The following is a 26,070-nucleotide window of genomic DNA, read 5'->3' on the forward strand; positions in this document are numbered from 1 at the left end:
GAACATGTGGAGCGTACTGCGGGCCAGTGTGGAGTGTACAGAGTTCCCAAATTTCAGTCATAATTTTGGCCATATCTATACTCAGCCTACAGAGTTCCTCAATGTTTTTCTTTAAATTAATTTATTTGTTTTTAATTACATTTATTTTGAAAGGGAAATTATATCATTATTGAAAATAAAAAGTCAATATTACCTGTCATAAATAGAAAGTAATCCTAATTATAAATACATAACTAAACAAATCAAACTCTTCACCCATAGACTGTCCCCAAATGGTCTCCTATGCCACTACTGGTACTAGGGCCACATTTGGCGAAATACTTGTGCAATACTAGTTAAGAGCTCTAGCTCTGGTGTCAGATTGCCAAAGTTCGACTTCTAGCTGTAAAATCATGTGCAAATATTTAGCCTCTCTAAGTCTGATTTCCTTCCCTGTAAAATCATGTTTTTGCTTAATGGAGCTAATGTGAAGATTCAGTGAGATGATACATAAAAGATTTAGCACGATGCCTGGCATATGATAAATAATAAATATTAATATTAGCGGTCACTATTATTAGTATGATTACTATTATCCTTTTGAATTGGGTCACTGGTGCATAGCTCTTCCTAATAGTTGGCCCTCAAAACACTCACGCCTTATCTGTGGAGAGGAATGTGGTTGAAATACACAGAGGATGGATGTCTTAAAAGATTTGCAGACTACCGAAAATAAGAAACCAAGCCGAAGGGCCTTTCATGTTAAAAACGCCAGCCAGTGAGGCAGTGAACCTAAGTGTATCAACCTACTTTTCACTTTTATTTTTGATATGACTTGTTTCCTAGTCCCTTGGTTCTCTGTGGTATTTTTTTCCTGGCACTCACTGAATCAGTCAGAGTCCCAGCAGGAATCAGATCACACCCAAAGGAGTGATTGAAGGGTTTAATGACAGAAGGGTGTATTTGCAGAAGTGTGGGTAGGAGCTAAAGAAGCTGACTGGGCGCAGTGGCTGTAATCCTAGCACTTTGGGAGGCCAAGGCGGGCGGATCATGAGGTCAGGAGATCGAGACCATCCTGGCTAACACGGTGAAATCCCATCTCTACTAAAAATACAAAAAATTAGCCAGGCGTGGTGACAGGCACCTGTAGTCCCAGCTACTGGGGAGGCTGAGGCAGGAGAACGGTGTGAATCTGGGAGGCGGAGCTTGCAGTGAGCCAAGATTGCACCCTGCACTCCAGCCTGGGCAACAGAGTGAGACTCCGTCTCAAAAAAAAAAGAAAAAAAAAAAAGAAGCCAACAAAAGATGGTTATCTCCCAGGGCCTAGCAACAACAGGAAGCTCTTATACCCCTACAGCCTAACAGACAATGGGAGGAAGCTATTGCTGCAACCTGGGGAGAGCTGCAGCCATGATAGACCACTCCACCCAACGCTCCTCAGGGGTCTCCACGTTGGTAGGGACCAGCAGGGAGGGAGCAGAGAGAATATCTGCCATGGATGGATTCTCCTCCTGCCTGCCAGTCTCTGGCCAGTGCCACTCAGAAACAAACCAGCTGCAGCTACAGCACAAGGGAAGCACTGGACATGCCATGCTTAGAGGTCAGCAGAGAAGGTTGGAGAGTGGAGCTGGAGGGTCAGACAGAGAAGGACCAACACATTTATCACATAACACGATGATGTTGCTAGATCTGTGATGCCCTTTTGCACTCTGTAAACTCTCAGTAGAATGAGAGTTCTCAGTAGAATTTACTTAGACGTTAAGTAATTCAGACTGTGAATGTGTATGTCAGTGACACAAAGACAAGTGGGGGTGCAAACAAAATAGACGCATATACCACCCATCTACCACCCCCTAGGCCAGGAGACACTTCATGGGAGCTGGCGGAAGCTCAGCACTGGCTCCCATTTCTTAGCCAGAGCTCTGCTACTAAGCAGCATGCTTTTGGAGGCAGGTACAGTCCATAGAAAAGACTCTCATGACTTTTACCCTCACCACAAGCTAGCAAAATAAAGAAGCAATGCAATCAAAATCACGCACCTACTAGCACAGAAAGAGTTTGTTCCCCAAGTCTTTTGAGAAAGGAACCTAGCACTGTCAGTCTCAGGAGCAGATGCTAAACACCTGAGCCACGCTGACTCTAACAGCAGTTTGGACTAACAGTGGCAGAGTGTGTGCTGGTTGAAGGGCACAGCCAGCACCGGTCAGAGCTGTGGGCTTCCAGGCCCCACTGGAGTAAGGTAGGCAGCCCCCCTTCTGTGAATCCTTCCACAGGACGCAAGTCCCAGTCAGGCAGAAACAATATTTTCTTGAATGAGGAAACCAGCCTGTTCTATCAGACTGCCTTCTCACATCTAGGCCAAGCTAATAATGCTGTTATCAGAAAAAGCCCCATGCACGTCTCTCTCTCTCTCTCTCTCTCTTTTTAAATGTACAACACACATATAAAATTTACCGTCTTAATCATGTATACCCAGAAGTATACAGTTCAGTGTTGTTAACTACACTGGCACTGTTGTAAAACCAATCTGCAGTACTCTTTCTTCTTACAATACTGAAACTCTAAACCCATTAATCAATTCCTCGTTCTCATCTTGGATTAGCCTACTGGAGATGCCTCTCATCCAAGTGGGATCGTACAGTGTGTGTCCTTTTGTGACTGGCTTATTTCACTTAGCATCATGTCCTAAAGGTTCATTCACGTTGTAGCATGTGTCAGGATTTCATTCTTTCTTAAGGCTGGATAATATTCTATTCATGTAGAGGTCACATTTCGTTTATCCATTTATCTGCTGTGGGATACTTCGGCTGTTTCCACCTCTTGGCTATTGTGAATAATGCTATGTACGTGAGTGTACAAATATCTCTTCAAGACCCTGCTTTTGATTCTTTTTGAGCCTATACCCAGATGTGGAATTGCTACACATCTTTTGTTTCACTCACCTCCATGCCAACTGTTTTCAGAGATATAGATTAGTTGATTTTCTGAACAGGACAATGTGGGCTTCTCTGCATCCCACAAAGCAAGTTCATGTTGGGGGAAGGATCTAGGATTTGAAGTCACAACCCTGGATTTTAATCCTCTATGTTAATCATTTACCAGCTATGCAATCTTAGGCAATTTCTTTAACATCTCTGAAACCTGTGTTTTTCTCCTACTAAAGGAATAATCACAGTATTAGCTTCCTAGGGATGCCTCAGCAAAGTACCAAAAACAGGGTACCTTAAAACAAGAGAAATGTATTCTTTCACAGTTCTGAACACTAAAAGCTGAAAATCAAGGTACCAGCAGGATTGGTTCCTTCCTAGGAGCCCTTAGGGAAAATCTGCCCCATACCTCTCTCCTAGTTTCTGGTGATTGCCAGAAATCCCTGGTGCCCTCAGCTGGTAGCTATACAGCGCCATTGTTTGCCATCTTCCCTTTGAGTGTCTGTGTTCTCACTTGGCATGCTTTTTCTGTGTGTTTCTAAATTTCTCTCTTTTTATCGGGTCAGCAATAACTGGATTAGGGGCTATCCTAATCCAGTATAACGTCATCTTAACTTGATTATATCTACGAAGACCCATTTGGAAATAAGCTCACATTCACAGCTGCTGAGGTTAGGACTTCAACATATCTTTCAGGGAGACACAATTCAACCACAACACTCCCCCTCCAGGAGGCCTATGAGAATGTTCAGTCCATTTTGTAGATGCTGAGGCTTCGTACTGGAGAGGAGTCATGGACATGGCTAAACTGACATTGAGCTCGTTTGTCTTCTGAATGCAAGAACTTCCTTCTCCCTATGCTGCCTTGTCTCACAATGTTAAATCCATTCTTGTTTTTTTGAGTTCTACTCTAGTACCAACCGGGTCTGCATTCACTGTGAGTTGTTAAATGTTCAATGTTGTTTTCATCCCTGGGAGGATGAAGAATGTTAAGTGTGGACTTCAGTAGATAAAGCCCGGCTTTAGAAACGTTCTAACTTTTGTGGCCTTTGGTCTCTGAAGAATACGCCCTCTGCTGCATTGCATTGTCCTCCTTGTCCTAGAAGAAACAGTGTGCCTGGGATGATCTCGGGAAGTGACACCATCAGGGCTGTGAGGTCATTACGTCCTTTCCCGGCCCATTCAGTAGTCATCACATCCATAAATACCACACCCCAGAGAGGCTTGGGCTGCCTAGCTGATATATTGTCTTCAGATGTTCGTCCGTGTCCTACATAACATTCTCCAAGCTGGGGCATACAAAATAGATTTGCTGGGAGCAAGGATAGAAATGATTAACTCGCAGCACTTTAACTATATTGCTACTAAATGGCTGACGTACCCAGATGCCCTGCACTCTAGAGGAATAACCATTCTCCAACATATGAAAATCAGCATTTCTAGAAGAGATAAAATTAAGGGGTGATTATTTGGGCTTAGACAGGATTTGTTGTGTGATTCCTTTAAGGAGATGATGTAATAAAACAATAATGTATTTTTACTTCAAATTTCTCTGAGCTCCTCTATTGGAATAGGTGCTACTGAATATTTATCACACAGCTTCTTTCCACAACATGCAGCTCTGGGGCCCCAAGATGGACTTTTTTTTTTTAAGGAATACAGGGGCCAGGCACAGTGGCTCATGCCTGTAATCCCAGCACTTTGGGAGGCCAAGGTAGGTGGATCACTTGAGGTCAGAAGTTCGAGACCAGCCTGGTCAACATGGTGCAACCCCATCTCTACTAAAAATACAAAAATTAGCCAGGCATGGTGGCACACACCTGTAGTCCCAGCTACTCGGGAGGCTGAGGCAGGAGAATCGCTTGAACCTGGGAGGCAGAGATTGCAGTAAGCCAAGATCACGCCACTGCCTGGGCAACAGAACCAGACTCTGTCTCAAAAACATAAAATAAAATAAAGGAGTTCAGGCAAAGGATTCCCTGGACCCCCACCCGCCATGCAGCAGGCAGCAGCCCTGCATCCAGGAACCTCCGGTTGGTGCCAACGCTGCACTCGACTGTTGAGCTGCAACCAGCTGGAAAGAAGAAGTGACAAACTCAGTGACACAGACTTCTCAGAGGCTTGAACAGGGCCACCTGGTGATTTATTTACAGAGGCAGCTTTGCTGTAAGATCAACACCAGGGCAATTCGACCAGGCAGGCTGCTAAACCCTAAGGCAAAGTCTGAGTTTTAAAGTGTTGTTATTTTATGCTCTCTGGGTCTAGTTAGTTTTAATGAGCTGTGGCTCTCTAGTAAAAGAATTGAAGAGCAATTCCTAATAAGACCAAATCTTAGAAAAGGACTTGAGATGCAAATGGTTACATTCTCCTTTGTCCCTATCACCTACTCCCGGTCATATAAAGTAGCCTTGGCTTCCACATATCCCAGCAGACAGAACATCAGGTGGCTTATCTCCAGTTGTAAATGCCTGCTTAATGCTACTAATAGCATAAGTAATTTTGCTGGAAAGCCTGGGGAGGATTCCTCCATTTATTACCAAGTGAATCAATTCTAGCATTAATAGAAAAGACAGTGGCTGTAGACCACGATGCAAAATTAAGTGCTGCGTGTAAATCCTCGCAGGGTTCTCATGCCAGGATTCCAAAAGGGAAAGAGAGACCCTCCCTCGCCTCCCTTTCACCGGTTTTCCTGCTTGGAGTGTGGGAAAGGAGACTCTCAATTTCTGGCAGAAGCAGCCTCTGTTCTGCTGGTGCCCTTGAGACTTCAAACTGCAACAGCAGAGAAAGAAGGCGAGGGAACCAGATTGCAGGCATTGTGTTGCCAGTGGCTGAAAGGTGCGGATGAGATGATGCTGATTACAAGGACTGAAGGAAAGCGGAGAGCATGGTTCTGAAAATGGCTGAGAAAGGAAGAAAGAAACGCCCTGTGAGTTCGGGAAAGTGGATATTGCATATTAGGTACCTGCCGTGCATTTGTCCTTCAAAGATGAGGCCCATCCTGTCTAGAGTCAGTTTCACTGCTTCTCCCAGGGGCTCTCTCATGAGGCCAGGGACAGTGGAGAATCATTTTCACTGAAGAAGCAAATCTGATCAGACAACCCACTAGCATGGGAAATGGCAAACAATAAAGACACGTGGCCAGAAAATGCATTCTTCTGCTCCCCTTTGTTGGTACTCCCTTACATCCTCAATGTCCTCTCCCTATCACACCCAAGGCAACTCATGAGGGCAGACTGCACCATTTTCCTCCTGGATGACCTCACCTTCTTGAACATTCTAGTAGCCAAGCTGCCTCTTAAGCCCACTTTCACCCACACATATTTTTTTACAAATCCATTTTACAGGTGAAGACCCACACATTTTTAACGACTCTCCACTGCCAGTCCTTAAGCCCTCTCACTCAGGGGCCTGAGGTCCGAGCCACCCTGGGCAGCCGCAGCAAGGCACCACTGTTCAAAGCTGGGGAGTGAGCACAGACATTTGCAGCAGCTGCAGAATTCACTCACGTCCCACACAATTGTGCATTTGGAAGGGTTAATCTTTCACTTGCTGTGATTGAATTGGCAGTTTCTTACCTGGAATCAAGAAACCCTAGTCATTTGCTGGAAGGAAAAAAGAGGACTTGAAGACAACCCTTTGTTTCTTTTTCAAAGCCGCTTTTCTAAAAGGGCCAGAGAGAGAGATTTGTAAAACTACAGCCTGGACCCTGACAATGAAATGCCAATTAATTAGTTTTAAACGGGTCACCAAATATCCCCAGTGGTTTTTTTGTTTTTTTTTTTTTTACTTTAAATATACAACATTAGGAGAAAGTGTAATACTTTAAGAAATTGCTTAGAATCTTGTCTCCCATAAGAAAACAAATTCCATATCTTTTCTTATTCACTTGAATGTTTTTCCTGTCTCTGCTGTAAAACGTGTCAGATTTTCTTTAAAGTGCCTATTTTTTCTCCCCACGAGTATCCCTGTAGGTAGGAAATCTTGCTCGACAGAGCACTCACGGTTAAAGATTTCCAGACACTGGCTGGAATATTCTGAGTGTGATAACCAGCAACGACCTGCTGGGCCCTTCTCCCCAGCTGCTCCAGAGAGGCCTGTGGTTTTGACACTTGACTTGCTGATAAAGAGCAAGCTCTCTGGGCTTCTTCTGAAACTCCTCAGGCACCAGAGAAAGAGGCTGATTTCGCTTTGGTTGTCCCTGTGTTTCAGTCACTTTACTGCTCAGTTATCCACTGAGAACAAAACTAAAAGGAAAGCTCGCTTCTGTTTCATGATTGGAGCTGCATGGGGAGAGGAGTGGGCAGGACCAAGTCCCACCCCCAGAGAGGTCCACGTCCTGGCCCCCAGAACCTGTGAATCTGCTACCGCGCATGGCAAAGGGGCCTCTGCAGATGGGATTCAGTGAAGGATCTTGAGATGGGGAGGTTTTTTGGATTATTCCAGTGGGCCTGATAGAACCACAAGAATCCTTATAAGTGAAAGGGGCTGGGCACGGTGCCTCATGCCTGTAATCCCAGCACTTTGGGAGGCCGAGGAGAGCGGATCACCTGAGGGCAGGAGTTCGAGACCAGCCTGACCAACATGGAGAAACCCCGTCTCTACTAAAAATACAAAATTAGCCAGGCGTGGTGACGCATGCCTGTAATCCCAGCTACTCGGGAAGCTGAGTCAGAAGAATCGCTTGAACCTGGGAGGCGGAGGTTGCAGTGAGCCGAGAACGCCCCATTGCATTCCAGCCTGGGCAACAAGAGCCAAACTCCATCTCAAAAAATAATAACAATAATAATAAGTGAAAGAGCGAGGAAGGAGAAAGTGCGTCAGAGTGGTGAAATGGGAGAAAGACTTGACTGGCCATTGCTGGCTTTGAGGATGGAAGGCAGCCATGAACCAAGAATGTGGGTCGCTTCTAGAAGCTGGAAAAGGTAAGGAAATGAATTCTCCCCAAGAGCTTGCGCAATCAGCCTTGCAGATGTCTTCATTTTAGCCCAGTGAGACACATTTTGGACTTCTGACCCCCAGAACTTTGAGATAATACATGGGTGCTGTTTTAAGCCAAGTTTGCGATAATTTGTTACAGCAGCAACACGAAACTAAGAGCAAGGAAACTGAAAAACAGTACTATCTATTATAGAAACCAATGAACTCCAGATCCCAAAGTAGCCACTTGCATTTGGGTAGCTCACATATCTCATTTGATCCTACAACAACTACACTCGAATGTAAACCATTTTACCAGAAAGTAAACTTCTTGAGGGCAGAGTCTTCGTTTTGTTCACAGCTATATCCTCAGCACCTAGAAAAATATCTGGCACGTCGTAACTGTTCCGTTGCGTGTATTAGTCAGTACACAACACTCTGGCCCAGTCAGGTAGATACAATACAATCCGCAGGCACAGTAACCTTTGTTAGGAATGACTAACATGTTTATTTATCTCTATTTTCCCCATCCTATTCCAAACCACCATCCTTCTGGCCACACCACTGTCTAGCCACAGCCACCTCTGGTCTTCTCCAGTAATTCCTCCATGTTTTAGTCTGAGTAGCCTTTTAAAAACACAGATTGGATCATGTCTCCCCATTACTCCCACCACAGGTCCTGGGACACAGAACGAAATCTTTGCAAAGACCCGATGGCTGCATGCTCTTGCCCATGCCTTTCTGCCCAACTTCATCTCACATCACTCTTCCCATACCTGTTATGAATCCAACCAGAAGCTCAATGTGCCAAGTCCCTCCTACCTCAGGGCCTATGCACATGCTATTCCTCTGTCTTGGATGCATTTCCTTCCCCACCTGCTCCCACCATTTCTCACAGGTTCTTGCTCATCCTTCACTTTTCTTAACAGGAGTCACTTCCTCAGGAAAACCTTCTGCAGTCCACACCACCAGATTCGCTGATACCTCCCCCCAACCCTCATGCTCTCATAACATTCTATGTTTCCTTCATAGTATGTATCACTGACTTCTCAATACCTAGCACAAAACTTGGAAGAAAGCAATGCACACTTAAGGCATAAAAGACATTACTGAAAGTTAAGTGATTTCCCTAAATTCATATAGCTTGTCTAAGTGCTGGAGCTCGGGATAGAACACAGCTGTTCTGACTTCCACATCTGTCTGCTATTCCACCTGGCCTTGCTAAGAATTTTGGTTGGGGTATCTGCAAAACAGAAGAGGAACCACTACAAAGGCTGGAGTAGTGACTGCGTGGAGCCGAACTACAGAATAGTAATAGACTCAACCAAGCCAGCCTGGCACATGGACATCGGAGACAGGGCCTTGGCTCTGAGGACGGGGTTTCTTGGTCCAGGAGGAGGAGAAACAGGACTGCCAACAGCAATAAACCCCATAGAGTCTGACAAACCCCTGACAGATGACTCAGGAAATGGCTGGTGCTCACTCACTGGACTTTGCTATCACATTTGTGCATAAGAATGAGAAGATTATCAAAAATGAGTTAGCAAATTCTGAGTCCCATAGTAGGTGCCTACTGTGGACTGAATTGTGTCCTCTGAAAATTCTTATATTGAAGTTCTAACCCCCAATGTGACTGTATTTGGAAATAAGACCTTTAGGAAGGTAATTAAGATTAAATGAGGTCCAGTTGCGGCTATATTTGCAGAGCGGGCTTTTAGGAGATAATTAAGGTTGAAAGAGGTCATATGGATGGGGTCCTAATCTGATAGGATTGGTTTTACAACAAAAGAGAGAAAGAGCTCTTCCTCTCTCTTATCTCTCTTCTCTCTCTCTTTGTCTCTCTCTGGCGCGCGCGCGCGCGCGCACACACACACACACACACACACACACACACACATACACACACACGAAAGGCCATGTGAGGTCACAGTGAGAAGGCAGATCTCTGCAAGCCAAGAAGAGAGCCCTCACCAGAACCAGACTATGCTGGCACCCTGATCCCAGACTTTCAGCCTCCAGAACTGTGAGAAAATAAATGTCTACTTTAAACAGTCTGTCACCTAGTCTATAGTGTTTTCTGATGGCAGCTGAACAGACCGGGACAGTGCCCAGATGTTTGTAGCATTAATATAAATTGTACAATCATTCTGGATAAGAAGATTACAGCAAAATTAATTTCTGCTAAAGGGGTTATAGTAGCTATCTGCGATTTTGCCAGTCCAGCATCAATGCCCCCATTTTTTTAGTAACAGCACCTTGGCTTTCCTTTGGACAATCCCAGACTTCTCCCAGCACCGTGTCAACCCTATCACTGTAGCAGTCTTAGTGGAACTGTCAATTATGCCATATTTTCTCTTGCCAAGAAATGGGCATATGGCCCAAACCAGGCCAGACTGTAGCAGGAATTTGAAAGTTGAGCGCAGTGACACAAGAATTGAAAAAATACTGAAGCTAGTTTATTTTCATGATAGTATCTAGGAACAAATGGTGCCCGACAAGTCCCATTATCTAGATTCCTGGAGCTACCCTAATTCCTACCCCTTTCCAAAGCCTGGTTGGTCAGTTGCTTCTTCACTTTGATGAAACAGTCCATATCCTTCCAAAAAAACCTTTTCTAGTTTGAATTTGGATTTGGTTGCTTGCACCCAAAGAACTGTCAGTGACACATGGGTCTATCAAATCTGTGCTGCCAATTTTTCTAATGCCAATAAATTATCTTGATATCATTATGCAACTAAAACGCATATACATATTGAAAGCTATCTATAATTGGGCAAGAATTTTACTTTTAAAAAGTTTAGTGATTAGTATACACATTAGAAATGTGCTATATTTTCAGAAATGTTCTTTCTGCTTTTTTTTCAGCAGGAAAACCCTAATATTTAGGGCCATCTGGGTAACAACAGAGTTGATAAGATTTCTATTCTGAAACATTTGAACATTTAGGAGAATAAAGAGTGTAATATATATTTTAATATTTTAATACTAATATATTACAGACCTAAAAAACAGTAGAATTCACCTGGTGAATCAATTTCAACCAAATTCTAATCTTCTTTTGCATGAAGTGTGGATTTCAGCTTATTATTCTAGGTTAGCTATTCTCTGAGGGAACTCTGAAAGCAAATTACCAAGACTTTTCTAGTAACATTTGTGAACTGTGGAAACTCAACTCTCTTTTCCAGGCTCAGTCCATCTATACTTTTCTATTCTGATAAGGAGAAATGGAAGATAGGGAGATGCTTGATGTGTTGTGATGAATATTTAAGAACATTCATTCACTCACTGAAATAGCTCTTTCCATTTTAAATTATGTCTTTTTTAAGGAATACTTTAATTTTTTTTATTGTGAAGCATATCATTTTTACAAAAAGATTGTCTAAAATGTAGCTGCAGAGTTTAAAGAATAATAATAAGCTCTCATGGTCTTTGAGAAACAGCATTACCAGTACTTTAGAGCCTTTTGTATGTTCTTCTCCAATTACTTCCTGATCCCTCTCCCACAGGTGTAACTACCATTTTGTATTGGGTATCGACCATCCTCTTTTCTGTATAGTTTTATGTCATATATATGGCTCTCTAAAAAAATATATTGTGCATATTCCTTTGCAACTTGAGTCTTTTGTTTAATATTGTTTTCTAGATTACCTAAGGTTGATACATGTACCTGTAGTTCATTCGTTTTGCATTATTCAGTATTATTTCACTTTATAAGTGTACCATAATTAGTTTGTCCATTTATGGATTATTTATTACTTTTTGTTCTTAAGAGTAAGGCTTCCGCAAACATGTTTTCTAGTGCATATGTACAAAAGTATTTTTAAGGAACATACTAGGAGGGAATTGCTGGATCAAAAGTTAGGCACAGGTTCAACTCTCCAATATGCAAAATGCAATATTGCAAAAATTTCTGGACATGGTTATACAAGTTTATATTCCCACAAGCAGGGATAGTGTTTCCATTGCTCCACACCCTTGGATTGAGGAGCGCCAACATGATTTAATGCCCCTGGAACCTCTCTCTCTCCTCAGAAAGAAAAGACGTCAAGAGGATGGAGGACTCACATTCTGTTAACTCTTCTGCCTGTGAGCTTTTCCCATGTGATCTCAGTGAGTATAACTGTGTCTTCTTATGATAAGGAGTGATACACTTTTTTTTTTCTTTTTTTTTTTTTTTTTTTTGAGACAGGGTCTCATCTGTCACCTAGACTAAAGTGCAGTAGCACGATCATGGCTCACTACAGCCTCGACCTCCTGGGCTCAAGTGATCTTCCTGCTTCAGCCTCCTGAGTAGCTGGGACTACATGTGTACACCACCATGCCCAGCTAATTTACTTTCATTTTTTTGGAGAGGCATGGTCTCCCTACATTTCTCAGGCAGGTCTCAAACTTGTGGACTCAAGCAATCCTCCCATCTTGGCCCCCCCAATAGACTTTCAAATTTGTGTCAATTTATTAGACGTGCAATAATATCTTTGGGGGCAAAAGATAACTGAAAACTGATACCGCACAGTTTAGTTTCAGTTTGCATTTCCCTGATAACCAATGAGGTTGACATTTTCCTAAGATTATAGACTATTTGTATTCCCCCTTTTTAGGAGTTCCTGTGTTTTCCCCATTTTTGTGTTAGTTTGTCTTTTCTATATTGATTCTTCAACGTTTTATATTCTAGATACTAATCTTTTGTCAATAGTTTGAGTGGCAAATACCTTCTCCCAATTTTTAGTTTATCTTTTTTATTCTCATTATTATGTCTTTTGATGAACTGATTTCTAGTCTTAATGTAACTGAGTGTATTAATCTTTTCCTGCATATTTTGCACTTTTGTGTCTTCTTCAAGAAACGCTTACTGGCTGTGCACGAGGGCTCACACCAGTAATCCCAACACTTTGGGAGGCCAAACCAGGAAGATCACTTGAGCCCAGGAGTTTGAGACAAGCCTGGACAACATAATGAGACCTTGTCTCTACCAAAAAAGAAAAAAAAAAAATTTTTAATTAGCCAGGTGTGGTGGTATGCACCTGTGTGCTTGTAAGAGACACTGTGATGTGACTCGGAGGACCCCCTTCTGAGGCGAAGTAATTCTCCCAGCAGCTGAGAGTGCTGCTGGCGGACAGCCCTCAACTGTCAACCTTCTTCAGCTGAACAAAGTCACTCTGCCCACATCACACCCATTTCTTGGGGCAGCCTACCTCAGGTAGCTGGTTAACGTGAGGTACAAAGGCCCAACTTACTCACCCCAAGTCAGGCCAACTCCAAAGAGCTGGTCTATTTTCAGAGCTCTCTGTAGGGTAGGCTGAGGCTTTCCCTAGGCTCTACTGCAGCCCCCCACTTCTCTTACTTCTGCCCAGTCCTACTTCCTTCTTTTCCCTTCCATAGGTGCTAACAACAAGAACACTCCCTAATAATCCTCCTGCATGTTAATCTCCATCTCAGAGTCTTCCTAGGGATCCTAAGCTGTGACAATTACTTTAATCAATCCTTAATTAAGATAATTTATGATAAACTAGTAAAACAATTCGGAATAAATCAAACTCAGGCCAAAAAAAAAAAGCCTATATAGAACCTGAGCTGTAAAATGCAGTTGGCAACAACCAATTAGTAGAACTTATGTGCCAAACACTTTGCCAAACTTTCTCTTCTGAACACATGCTTCCTCCTAAGACTTTGCTAATTCTCAGACCTCTGATGAGTTTATCTCATTGATCCCACAAAATATCCACAATTGAGTATAAACAAGCAGAATCAAATAAGATTTACTACGGCCCAGTTCTTCAACTCACTGAGAAGTCTCAAACCAGTAGTATTTATGAACAAATCCTATCTGATTTCGCTCTTAGCCTGATTTCACTTTGTCCCCTGGTATTTCAACTCTCAGAGTTGATTAAAGTGATGGGGCCTCATATGAACATCTGGATCCCAGTCAAGCCATCTTCTAAGTTCCTCACTATCAAGGGAAAAGTTAATTGAAATCTAATATTCCTGAAAGGTGCAGCTTAAAGCCAAGGTAATAAGTAGATTTCACCTCAAGTGCCAACTTCCAACAATTTGCAGCAACAACTTGGGTCACTGTGTTGCAGAAGATTAGAGAGCTACATCCCCATTCAAAAGAAAAGAGAGCTGTAGTCCGTTAGAAATGTCTCTCAGAGGTAGACTAGGCAGGGCAGAAGTAAGGGGTGGCTAATGTGTGGGAAAATTGAGTATGTTTTTTAAAAAAATTTGCAAATGGATGAAAAGTGGCCTTTACAATTGTAATTACCTTTCTCTTCAAAAATGTGGATTTGGAGTGCATGAATTATAGAGACTGGGATGCAGGCAGCTGTTGTAGCACCAGATGACAATTTTAATGATCTCCTGTGGCTGGAGCTGTATCAGAACCTCAAACAAGAGCTCTTGTCCTCTAGCCAAGCCAGCTACTAGGATTTACCAGGGTTTGCTGCCAACCAGCTTACTGCAAATTACATTGCATTTGCAACCATAGGCTGATAGAAGACAAACTCTCAGCAGAAAGGGGCAGGTAAGAGACTAAAACTGATTCTGCAGTGATTAGAGGATGGCTAGCAGTGTAAATTGATTCTTTATTATAAGAGAAATGATATATATTCTGACACTCAATAGCATTAAAACTTACACAGAATTTGGCATTTGTTATTTCATAACAGAAATAAACAAAGGAAAGTTTTTATGGGGGAGCAAAGGTTTTTAAATTTTACTCTTAAAATGAGGCATGATTATGCAAGAAAGGAAATATAACCAAGTTAGCTAGAAATGGAATTTTTTCATTTACAAGCTTTACTTGGAAGATCTGAGTATTAAAAACTGTACTGTTCTCTCTCATATAACCTTTTCTTCCAAAAGTTAGTTTGAGAATAAATTTTAAAATAGCTTTATCCCTATAGCTCTCCTTACCACATCTTCCAATACTCCACTGTCTTCTTGTATTAAAATGTATCTATAGCATAAAACACAATACAGGATTTTATTTTGTGATATAGTAGGTTAGGTTATAAAAGTGCATAAGACTGGGCACAGTGGCTCATGCCTGTAATCCCACTACTTTGGTGGGTGGGCCGAGGGATGGCTTGAGTCCAGAAATTTGAGATTAGCCTGGGCAATAACCCAGTATCCACAAAAAAAATTTTAAATTAGCCTAGCATAGTGGCACATACCTGTGTGCCCAGCTAGTCAGGAGGCTGAGGTAGGAGGATCATTTGAGCCCAGGAGGTTGAAGCTGCAGTGAGCCATGATCACACCACTTCAATCCAGCCTGGGCAACAGAGCAAGACCCTCTCCAAAAAGTAAATAAATAAATAAAAGTGTATGAGTGCCCTCCATACATGGCAAACAAACCTTTGAAACAAAGGAATAATGAAGAAGTCTAAGATTGCCACCAGTCTACCCAGATGCCTCAGGCAGAAGCTTAAAGAGAGGAATCTTGTTTCCACACTTATTCCAAACTTATCACTGAGCCTTATAATATTTTTAAATTATTGTTTTATTTAATTAATCCAGAACAATATTTTAGGACAAATGTTTCAAGTCTGACTAGCTGAGAATCTTTATGTCTTCAGATGGAGGAAGTAAAGGGCCATTCCCTTCCACCTTTGACTCAGGAAATTCACTGGCATCAAGAAATACAATTCTGGCTGGGCACAGTGGCTCACCCCTGTAATCCCAACACTTTGGGAGGCAGAGGAGGGTGGATCACCTGAGGTCAGGAGTCCAAGAACAGCCTGCCCAATATGGCGAAACCCCATCTCTAGTAAAAATACAAAAATTAGCTGAGCGAGGTGTCAGGCACCTGTAATTCCAGCTACTCAGGAGGGTAAGGCGGGGAGAATTGTTGAACCCGGGAGGCGGAGGTTGCAGTAAGCCAAGATCACACCATTGCACTCTAGCCTGGGTGCAGAGCAAGATTCTATCTCAGAAAAAAAAAAAAAAAAAAGAGAGAGAAATACAATTCTGAGCAGGACACTATGTCAAATACCCAATTCGGGTGGACCTTGGGAAAGGCAGAGCATTGCTCTGAATTTTTATTTGATATTCAAACCAGAGTTTCAGAGACCTGTTACCAAGACTGGCTCTTATCATATGATTTCCGGTGATTTGACATTTGTTTAAACAAATTACTTTGTAAATTTCCACAGTGCAGCAGGGTCCATCAGGGTAGGCAGTTCTGTGTTTCTTAAACTAGATTGCTAATTTTTTCATATCACTTGGGCTACCTAACATACTCCCCTATAAATCAATGAGCATCTTCCTTTTATACTTAACTGCTTTTTATGAAGTAGAATTTATTAAATCCTCCCCCGTGACAATCTCTATGGCCTGTCTTCTCCCTCTAACTCCAACTTGTGTCTGTTGGCCAGTGTGCCAGATGTATTTGATACTATGGAAACATCTGTGTCTCATGGCAATTGAATCTAGGGCATTTATTGCTATTCCCCGAGTCTGGATAAGATCTACAGGAACCTGTCAGTCTTTCACTAAATGCTTATTTCAGAAACAACATACTGTTTTCTGATTTGGGGGTTCCCTAAAATCTCATTTCTGGAGCCGGAAGTCTTCCTCAAATGGTGGTTTTCAGATTTTCCTCTGGCTCTAAGTAAATTATGTGGATTCTGTTTAACAGTTGAAGTTATTTAATTGGTAAAATATATGACTCATATTCCAAATATTGACATGGAAAAATATATGACTCATACTCCAAATATTGACAATCTCCAAGTATTTCACCTCTATCTTTTAAAAACATATGTTTAAATCCTTGCGAGCCTCTGTTTTAACATCTTGCTGTGGATGCTAGGAACTTGCAGTGTGTCCCTGCCCCTGGTGGGCTGAAAGGTTATATAATTAAGTAGATTTTTGCAAAAGGCAGACATTCCACCAACCCTTTCAATAGGGATTTCCGGGCAACAACCCCAAAGCTTCTGATTTTGTGGATGGGGGGCAGGGGCTGGAAATCTACATATTTTAAAACTCCGCTTCTGTTCAATGTTGCTGTGAACCTAAAATTGCTCTAAAAAATAGTATTTTTATGCAAGTAAGTTAAAAAGAAAACAACAATAACAACAAACCCCCCTCACACACACACAAAACACAAAAATGAAACAAAAAACACTCCCCTTGTCAGCTCTCTCAAAGTCAGTTCACTTTGAGAACCCCTAGGAATTTGTCTAATTACAACATTAAGAATGTTAAGGCCGGGCGTGGTGGCTCACGCCTGTATTCCCAGCACTTTGAGAGGCTGAGGTGGGCGGATCACGAGGTCAGGAGATCCAGAGCATCCTGGCTAACACAGTGAAACCCTGTCTCTACTAAAAAAATACGCTCACGCCTGTAATCCCAGCACTTTGGGAGGCCAGCCGGGCGGATCACGAGGTCAGGAGATCGAGACCATCCTGGCTAACACAGTGAAACCCCATCTCTACTAAAAATACAAAAAAATAGCCAGGCGTGGTGACGGGCGCCTGTAGTCCCAGCTACTCCGGAGGCTGAGACAGGAGAATGGCGTGAACCCGCGAGGCGGAGCTTGCAGTGAGCCAAGATCCGGCCACTGCACTTCAGCCTGGGCGACAGAGCGAGACTCCATCTCAAAAAAAAAAAAAAAAAAAAAAACCCAGTTAAAGGCTTGTTAGCGCCAATGCCTAATCCCTCTGGTTCCCTCTACCGGACTAAAATAAAATGCGCTTTCTACAATTCAAGCAATGGTGAATGTGAAACCAGATTGAAACACACGTAAAGACTAATTATGAGACACTTTCAGAAAAAGGCAACATGCATCTCAGTGAAATACATCTGGGCCCTAAAAGATTACGAAAGCCCCACCATATCTGCTTCGTGGCTGGTTTTGCTGGGAGGCGCCCAGGTTAGCTCTCAGTATGTCAACCACAGGCAGAGCTTTCTCTATGCAATCCTCTGCAGATCACATTTAGGTGTCTCTGCCCAGCCACAGATCCTCAGGAGGTCCTGAGAACATGTGCTCAAAGTGGTTGGGTTACAGCTTGGTTTTCTTACATTTTAGGGAGACAGAAGTTACAGGCAAAGACATAAATCAATACATGTAAGGTACACATTGGTTCGACCTGGAAAGGTGTGACATCTGGGGGAGAGGGACTTCCAGGTTATAGGTAGATTCAAAGACTTCCTGATTGGCAATTGGTTGAAAGAGTTGAGCTTTGCCTGAAGAGTTTAAAGTCAGCATAAAGAAATGGTTGAGTTAAGATAAGGGAGATTGTGAAGCTAAGGTTCTTGTAGATGAAGCCTCCAGGTAGCAGGCTTCAGAGAGAATAGATAGTGTTTTTTATTGGACCTTAAAAAGTGTCAGGCTCTCCAGAAAAAAAACTAGTAAGGGAAGGGGAGCCTTTAAATCCTTGCAAGCCTCTGTTTTTACATCTTGCTGTGGATGCTGGGAACTTGCAGTGTGTCCCTGCCCCTGGTGGGCTTAAAGTTTATATAATTAAGTAGATTTTTGCCAAAGGCAGGCATTCCACCAACTCTTTCAATAGAGATTTGCATTCTCTACAGAATGCAAAGTCCAGGCCCCCTGTCCCATCCACAAGAGACAGCTTTGCAGGACCATTTCAAAATATGTCAAAGAATATATTTGGGGGTAAAATACCTTGATTTCGTTCCGGGCCTGCTATCTGCCATGTGATGCTATACCAGAGTCGGTATTTTTATTGTAAATAAAAATTGGTATTTTATTGTAACTAGGGACCTCAGTTTCAAAAATATTTTTATTCACACATTTTCTTTTTCTTCCTTCCCTCTCCACTCACCCTGTTATTCCTTCCCTCTCTAGACATTACCCTCCAAGTAATTCATGTTTATCTAATTATGTTCTTGCTTAAGAAATTTCAGAAGCTAATCTTGAAACAAACAAGGCATAGAGCCCCTGCTGAATCCTCCTGCTTAGGAGGAGTCTCAATTAGTCCACTACCATCTGGCCCAAGACAAGATAATGCCAACCATACTTCCAGAGAGGCAATTACCCAAGATAGCCATCAGAACACACACACAGACCCTTCACCCTGCACTAGTCCCGCATGTCTCCCATATCAAGTTTCCCTTTAAAAGCCCTATGATAAAATTTTAAAATTTAAGATGGTCTTTGTGACTAGTTCACCATCTTCTCAGTTTTGCCGGCTTTCCAAAGAAGCCTGCTTTTCTTCCCACCAGTTCTTGTCTCTCATGTCTGGTTTTCCAGGGGTGAGCAGCTGAACCTGGGTTTGCTTACGTTACTGCTACAAAGATCTTTTTGTCAGTCTTAAGATCTCTGTTTTAATGTTAATGCTAGTCAGTTGTGCCTAAACTCCAAAGGGAGGAGGTTATAAGGAGGTATGTCTGGCTACTCTACCTGCACCTTCCAGTCATGGCCTGAACTAGTGTTTCAGGTTTCTTTGGGATCTCCTGGGCCAAGCAGGGGGTCCATTTAGTTGGTTGAGGGGCTTAGAATTTTATTTTTGATTTACAACTCTAACATTCCCAGTGCCTAAGACAGTGTTTGACACAAAGTAGATGGTCAATGAATGTGTGTTGAACGAATGAATGAATGAATGAATGAATGAATGAGGGAATGACCTGAGGAACAATTGCACACTGCACATACTCATGCCTCCCTTCTCAACCTTTCTCTCCCTACTCCCAACACTGTTACGACATCTTGGGAAGGAAGGAGAAATGCTCACTTTGAAAAAGCTCCCCAGCTGACTTCGGGGTAGCTGCTTCCCTCCTGCTTTCCTGCCTGGTAGGGAATTCCTGATCCATTCAATCCTCTCGGCTCCAAACCCAGAGAAGTTAAATCATTTGACTGAGATCACATAATTACATAATGGCAGGGGCTTGTTTCCCAAGTCTTGGGCAAAGTATCTTTCTATGAGGTTCACCAGCATTGACAGATACCCAGGACATGTCCTCTCACAATCTGCATGTGTTTAGATGTTTTTTCTAAAGAGTAGAAAACAGTCCTAGCTACTTGTTTCCCCTGTCAGATCCTAGGTCCTGCCCTTCCACTGTAGTAGGTAGAATTCTAAGGTGTCCTCCAAGATACCTCACCACCACTAGTGTGCACACACCTTTTCTCAGTTTTTCAGTCGAACGCTAACCTAGGTGCTACTGTGAAGGGATTTGCAGGTGAAATTTGAGGCCCCAATCAGTTGACCTTAAGATAAGGATGATAGGGACAGGGGGCAGAGAAATTCTAGGCACAAAAGGGTGGGGTTCCCAGCAAGGGTCCCACCCTCACGCCTGGAACCACAGCCCAAACTGAGAACATGCATTCCCGTTTTCCCACTTGAATGCTGCCTTTTCCAAAACCACCCATGGCCTGCCCCACCCACCATCCTGCACTCACAAAAACCCCTGACCCAGCCGGCAGAGAAAAGGAAACAGCTGAACATTGAGAGGAGAAGAAACAGCTGCACATTGGGAAGAAGCAGCTTGACTTCAGATAGCTTGATGGTCGGACTTCAGAGAAGAGTCTGGCCAGAGACAGCCAGATTTCAGGGGAAGAGTATTTTTCTACTCCATCCCCTTTCCAGCTCCCCTTCCTGCTGAGAGCCACTTCCATTGGCAATAAAATCCCCCACATGTACTACCCTTAAATTCATTTGTGAGACCTGATTTTTCCTGGATGCCAGACAAGAGCTCGGGGTACAGAAAGCTATCACACTGACCCTCTGCCCTCACAAAAAGGCAGAGGCTTCACTGAGCTGTTAAACACATAAGCCGTCCACAGACAGCAAAACTAAAAGAGAACTGACTGTAACACTCCTTCTAGGGCTTCGGGAGTCACAGGTACTCCCCCTCTAGATGCTGCCATAGGGCCTGCGCAGAGTTTTGCTCTTGCCAGTGCCCGGAAGCACTCGCCCTGGCTCCTGCACCCACTCAGCTGCACTCCCCATCCCACCAGGGCTGCAATGCAGTGGATCCAAGCAAGTGAAGCCAGCCAAAGCAGCTGGCTAGCTCCAGTGCCTATAGTCCAGTTCCCACCCGCTACAAAAGGTAAGGGAAAATGTCCTGTTTCAGGGAGATCATCTTTGGTGGGCCTGACCTAATCAGATGAGTCCTTAAAGTGACTGGGCTCTTCCTGGAAAGAGAAATTCGAAGCATGAGGGAGATTTGATGCAAAGGAGATTCTCCGTTGCTGACTTTTGATGATGGAGGTGCCACGTGGTAGGGAACAGTGGGCAGCCCAAAGAAGCTGAGAGCAACTCTGCGAGCAAGAAGGTGGCAATCACAGTCCTACAACCACAGGGAACAAGATCCTGCCAACAACCTGAATAACTTTGGATGACCCGAAGCCTCAGATTAGAATCACAGCCCTGGCTGACACCTTAATTTTACTCTTGTGAGACCCTAAACAAGGAACCTAGCTGTGTCATGTCTGGACTTCTAACCTGTAGAACTGTGTGCTAATAAGCTGTTGTTTTAAGCCATTAAATTTATGGTAATTAGTTATGCAGTAATAGAAAATGAATAGACCATCTACACTGAAACTACAGCAGATCAGATTAAGGGAAATTTTACAACTCTGAGTGGCTACAGTGCTACCGGGAAGTCCTCCACTTACTGGCTTGCTAGTTGCTTCCAACAACTTCCCTGGGCACATATGATGAGCAAGACTCTAGAAAGTCCTCACAGAAAGTTGACCTATTGATCCACTGTATAATTAGATAAACTATTCTGGGAATGTAAAAGTAGTCTGCCAGTTGTGGCTGCAAAGTTTAGATAGATATATATGCCAGAAAACTCATACTATCCAACAATGGTAGGCAAATTGGTGTGTCCATCTAGGTTTATAACCAACTCTTCAATGAATGTAAAGAAATGAGCTTTAAAACAAAGAAATAATACCCAGCACTTTGGGAAGCCGAGGTGGCCAGATCAGGAGGTCAGGAGTTCGAGACCAGCCTGGCCAACACAGTGAAACCTCATGTCTACTAAAAATACAAAAACTAGCCAGGCGTGGTGGCAGGCACCTGTAGTCCCACCTACTTGGGAGGCTGAGGCAGGAGCATTGCTTGAACCTGGGAGGCAGAGGTTGCAGTGAGCTGAGACCACGCCATTGCACTCTAGCCTGGGCAACAGAGCGACACTCCATCTCAAACAGAAAAAAAAAAAAGAAATATTATTTTGTTATTGGACTTGCTGAAGGAGATTCAGACAGTAATTATTAACCATATATATGTTGATTGATTGATAAAGCTGTTTGAAGTCATAGACCAGACTTATATACAAATTTTCTGAAAGCTTATTCTAAAAAACTATTAATAGATGTAACTGCCTGGATATGAATTAAAATGCCTGAATATCAAGCCACAACAATGTTTATAAAGAATGATTTGTAAATAACACCTTTCAAAGCACTTTCAAAACGTTAGTAAAAACTAGCTTAATTACAACAAATAATCCAATATAACAGGAGTTCTAGGGGACTGCGGATCCCTGGGATTTTTATGTAAAATCAAGTAAGCACATATGCATTTTCCTGTGGCAAAATGTTTCTCTCTCTCCTCAGCTACATAACCTCATGAAAGCTAAAAGCAAATGTTGTATTATAAAGTTTCTGAGGTTGTATCTACTTGGAATATACAGATTAATAATTGTTACCGGCAAGATGGCCGAATAGGAACGGCTCCAGTCTCCAACTCCCAAGCGCCAAGCGACACAGAAGACAGTGTTTCTGCATTTTCAACTGAGGTACTGGGTTCACCATCTCACTGGGAGTGCGGGGCCGATCGGTGCTGGTCAGCTGCTGCAGCCCGACCAGCGAGCTGAAGCAGAGGCCGAGGCATCGCCTCACCTGGGAAGCGCCAAGGGGAAGGAATCACCACAGCCAGGGAACTGAGACACACAACACCTGGAAATGGTGCTCCCACCCAATACTGCGCTTTGGCAAACAGGCACACCAGGAGATCATATCCTACACCTGGCGGGAGGGTCCCCGCGCCCACGGAGCCTCCCTCATTGCTAGCACAGCAGTCTGTGATCTACGGCAAGGCAGCAGCGAGGCTGGGGAGGAAGCCGCCATTGCTGAGAGCTTAAAGTAGGTAAACAAAGCTGCTGGGAAGCTCCCGAACTGGAGTGGAGCTCACAGCAGCTCAAAGCTCTGCCTGTCTCTGTAGACTCCACCTCTGGGGACAGGGCACAGCTACACAACAACAACAGCAACAACAAAAAGCAGCAGGAAACCTATGCAGAGGCATAGCGACTCTGTCTGACAGCTTTGAAGAGAGCAGTGGATCTCTAATACGAGGAGGATTTGAGATCTGAAGGGACAGACTGCCTGCTCAAGTGGGTCCCTGACCCTGGTAGCCTAACTGGGAGACATCACTAGGGGCAGTCTGACACCCACACCTCTGGGGTGGAGTACACCCTGAGGAGGAAGCTTCCCAAAAGCATGAATCAGACAGGTACACTTTCGCTGTTTCCAGAAATATTCTATCTTCTGCAGCCTCTGCTGCTGATACCCAGGCAAACAGGGTCTGGAGTGGACCTCAAGCAATCTCCAACAGACCTACAGCTGAGGGTCCTGACTGTTGAAGAAAACTATCAAACAGGAAGGACACCTACACAAAACCCCATCAGTACATCACCATCATCAAAGACCAGAATCGTACAAAGATGGGGAAAAAGCAGGGCAGAAAAGCTGGAAATTCAAAAATAGAGCACATCTCACGGCAAAGGGGCGCAGCTCGCCGCCAACAGTGGATCAAGCTGGAGCGGAGAATGACTTTGGCCGAGATGAGAGAAAGAGAGCTTCCAGTCATCAAATTTCTCAGAGGCAGCTAAGGAGAATTACGTGCACCCAGTGCAAAAGAAACTAAAAATCTTGAAAAAAGTGGAAGAATTGATGGCTAGAGTAATTAATGCAGAAAGGTCCTAAGCGAGTAGAAAGATGAAAACCATGAAAGCCACGAGAAATCATTGACAAATGCACAAGAAAGCTTCAGTAACCATTTCGATCAACTGGAAGAAAGAGTATCAGCGTTGAGGATCAAATGAATGAAATAGGCGAGAAGAAACAAGAAAAAAAGAAGAAAAATAGAACAAAGAAGCCTACCACAAGTATGGGATTATGTAAAAGACCAAATCTCACGTCTGATTGAGGTGCCTGAAAGTGAGGAAAATGGAACCAAGTTGGAAAACACTCTTCCAGGATATCATCCAGGGAGAACTTCCCAACCTAGTAGGGCAAGGCCAACAATTCAAATCAAGAAATACAAGAGAAGCATACAAAGATGCACTCCTCGAGGAAGAGCAAACTCCAGGAACCACATAAGTGCAAGATTCACCAAAAGTTTAAAATGAAGAGAAAAAAATCTTAAGGGCAGTCCAGGAGAGAAAAGGTCGGGTTACTTACAAAGGGAAGCCCATCAAGACTAATAGCAAGATCTCGGCAGAAACTCCTCACAAGCCAAGAAAGAGTGGGGCCAATATTCAACATTCTTAAAGAAAATTTTAAACCAAATTTCATATACAGCCAAACTAAGTTTCATAGTGAAGGAGAAATAAAATCCTTTACAGATAAGCAAATGCTTAGAGATTTTGTCACCACTGGGCCTGCCTTACAAGAGACCCTGAAGAAACTCCCTAGCCAGGAAAGGAACAGCGATTCCAGCCATTGCAAAACATGCCAAAATGTCTGTAAGAGACCATAGGAGGCTGGGAAGAAACTGCATCAGCTAGCGAGCAAAATAACCAGTTAATATCATAATGGCAGGATCAAGTTCACACATAACAATATTAACCTTAAATGGAAATGGACTAAATGCTCCAGTGCAAAGGCCTACAGACTGGCAAACTGGACAAGAGTCCAACACCCATTAGGTCTGCTGTATTCAGGAGACCCATCTCCTACTGAGAGACATACATAGGCTCCAAAATAAAGGGATGGAGGAGGTTACCAAGCAAATGGAGAACAAAAAAAGCAGGGGTTGCAATCTAGTCTCTGATAAAGTGAACTTTAAACCATCAAAGATCAAAAGAGACAAAGAGGCCATTACATAATGGTAAAGGATCAATTCAACAGGAAGAGCTAACTATCCTAAATATATATGTACCCAATACAGGAGCACCCAGATTCATAAAGCAGAGTCCTTAGAGACTTACAAGAGACTTAGACTCCCATACAATAATAATGGGAGACTTCAACACTCCACTGTCAACATTAGACCAGTCAGCGAGACAGAAAGTTAACAAGGCTATCAGGAATTGAACTCATCTCTGCAGCAAGCAGACCTAATAGACATCTATAGAACTCTCCACCCCAAATCAACAGAATATACATTCTTCTCAGCACCACATCGTGCCCACTCCCAAAATTGACCCGCGTAATTGGAAGTAAAGCACTCCTCAGCAAATGTACAAGAACAGAAATTATAACAAACTGTCTCTCAGACCACAGTGCAATCAAACTAGAGCATGGGACTAGAAACTCAATCAAAACAGCTCAACTACATGGAAACTGAACAACCTGCTCCTGAATGACTACTGGAATTTTTACATCAGAAATGAAGGCAGACATAAAGATGTTCTTTGAAACCAAAGAGAACAAAAGACACAACATACAGAATCTCTGGGACACATTTAAAGCAGTGTGTAGAGGGAAATTTATGTATAAATGCCTACAAGAGCAGGAAAGATCTAAAATTGACACTCTAACATATGCATGATTAAAGAACTAGAGAAGCAGAGCAAACATTCAAAGCTAGCAGAAGGCAAAGAAATAACTAAGATCAGAGCAGAACTGGAGAAGAGATAGAGACTACAAAAACCCTCAAAATAAATGAATCCAGGAGTTGGTTTTGAAAGATCAACAAAATTGACAGACCACTAGCAAGACTAATAAAAGAAAGAAAAGAGAAAAAGAATCAAATCGGCCTTAATTAAAATGATAAAGGGGATATCACCACCGACCCCACAGAAATACAAACTACCATCAGAGAATACTATAAACACCTCTACACAAATAAACTGGAAAATCTAGAAGAAATGGATAATTTCCTGGACATTTACTCTTCCAAGACTAAACCAGGAAGAAGTTGAATCCCTGAATAGACCAATAGTAGGCTCTGAAATTGAGGCAATAATTAATAGCCTACCAACCAAAAAGTCAGGACCAGATGGATTCTGGCTGAATTCTACCAGAGGTACAGGAGGAGTTTGGTACCATTCCTTCTGAAACTATTCCAATCAATAGAAAAGAGGGAATCCTCCTAACTCATTTTATGAGGCCAACATC

Source organism: Papio anubis, chromosome 6, assembly GCF_008728515.1.
Source record: "Papio anubis isolate 15944 chromosome 6, Panubis1.0, whole genome shotgun sequence".
Lineage (NCBI taxonomy): Eukaryota > Metazoa > Chordata > Mammalia > Primates > Cercopithecidae > Papio > Papio anubis.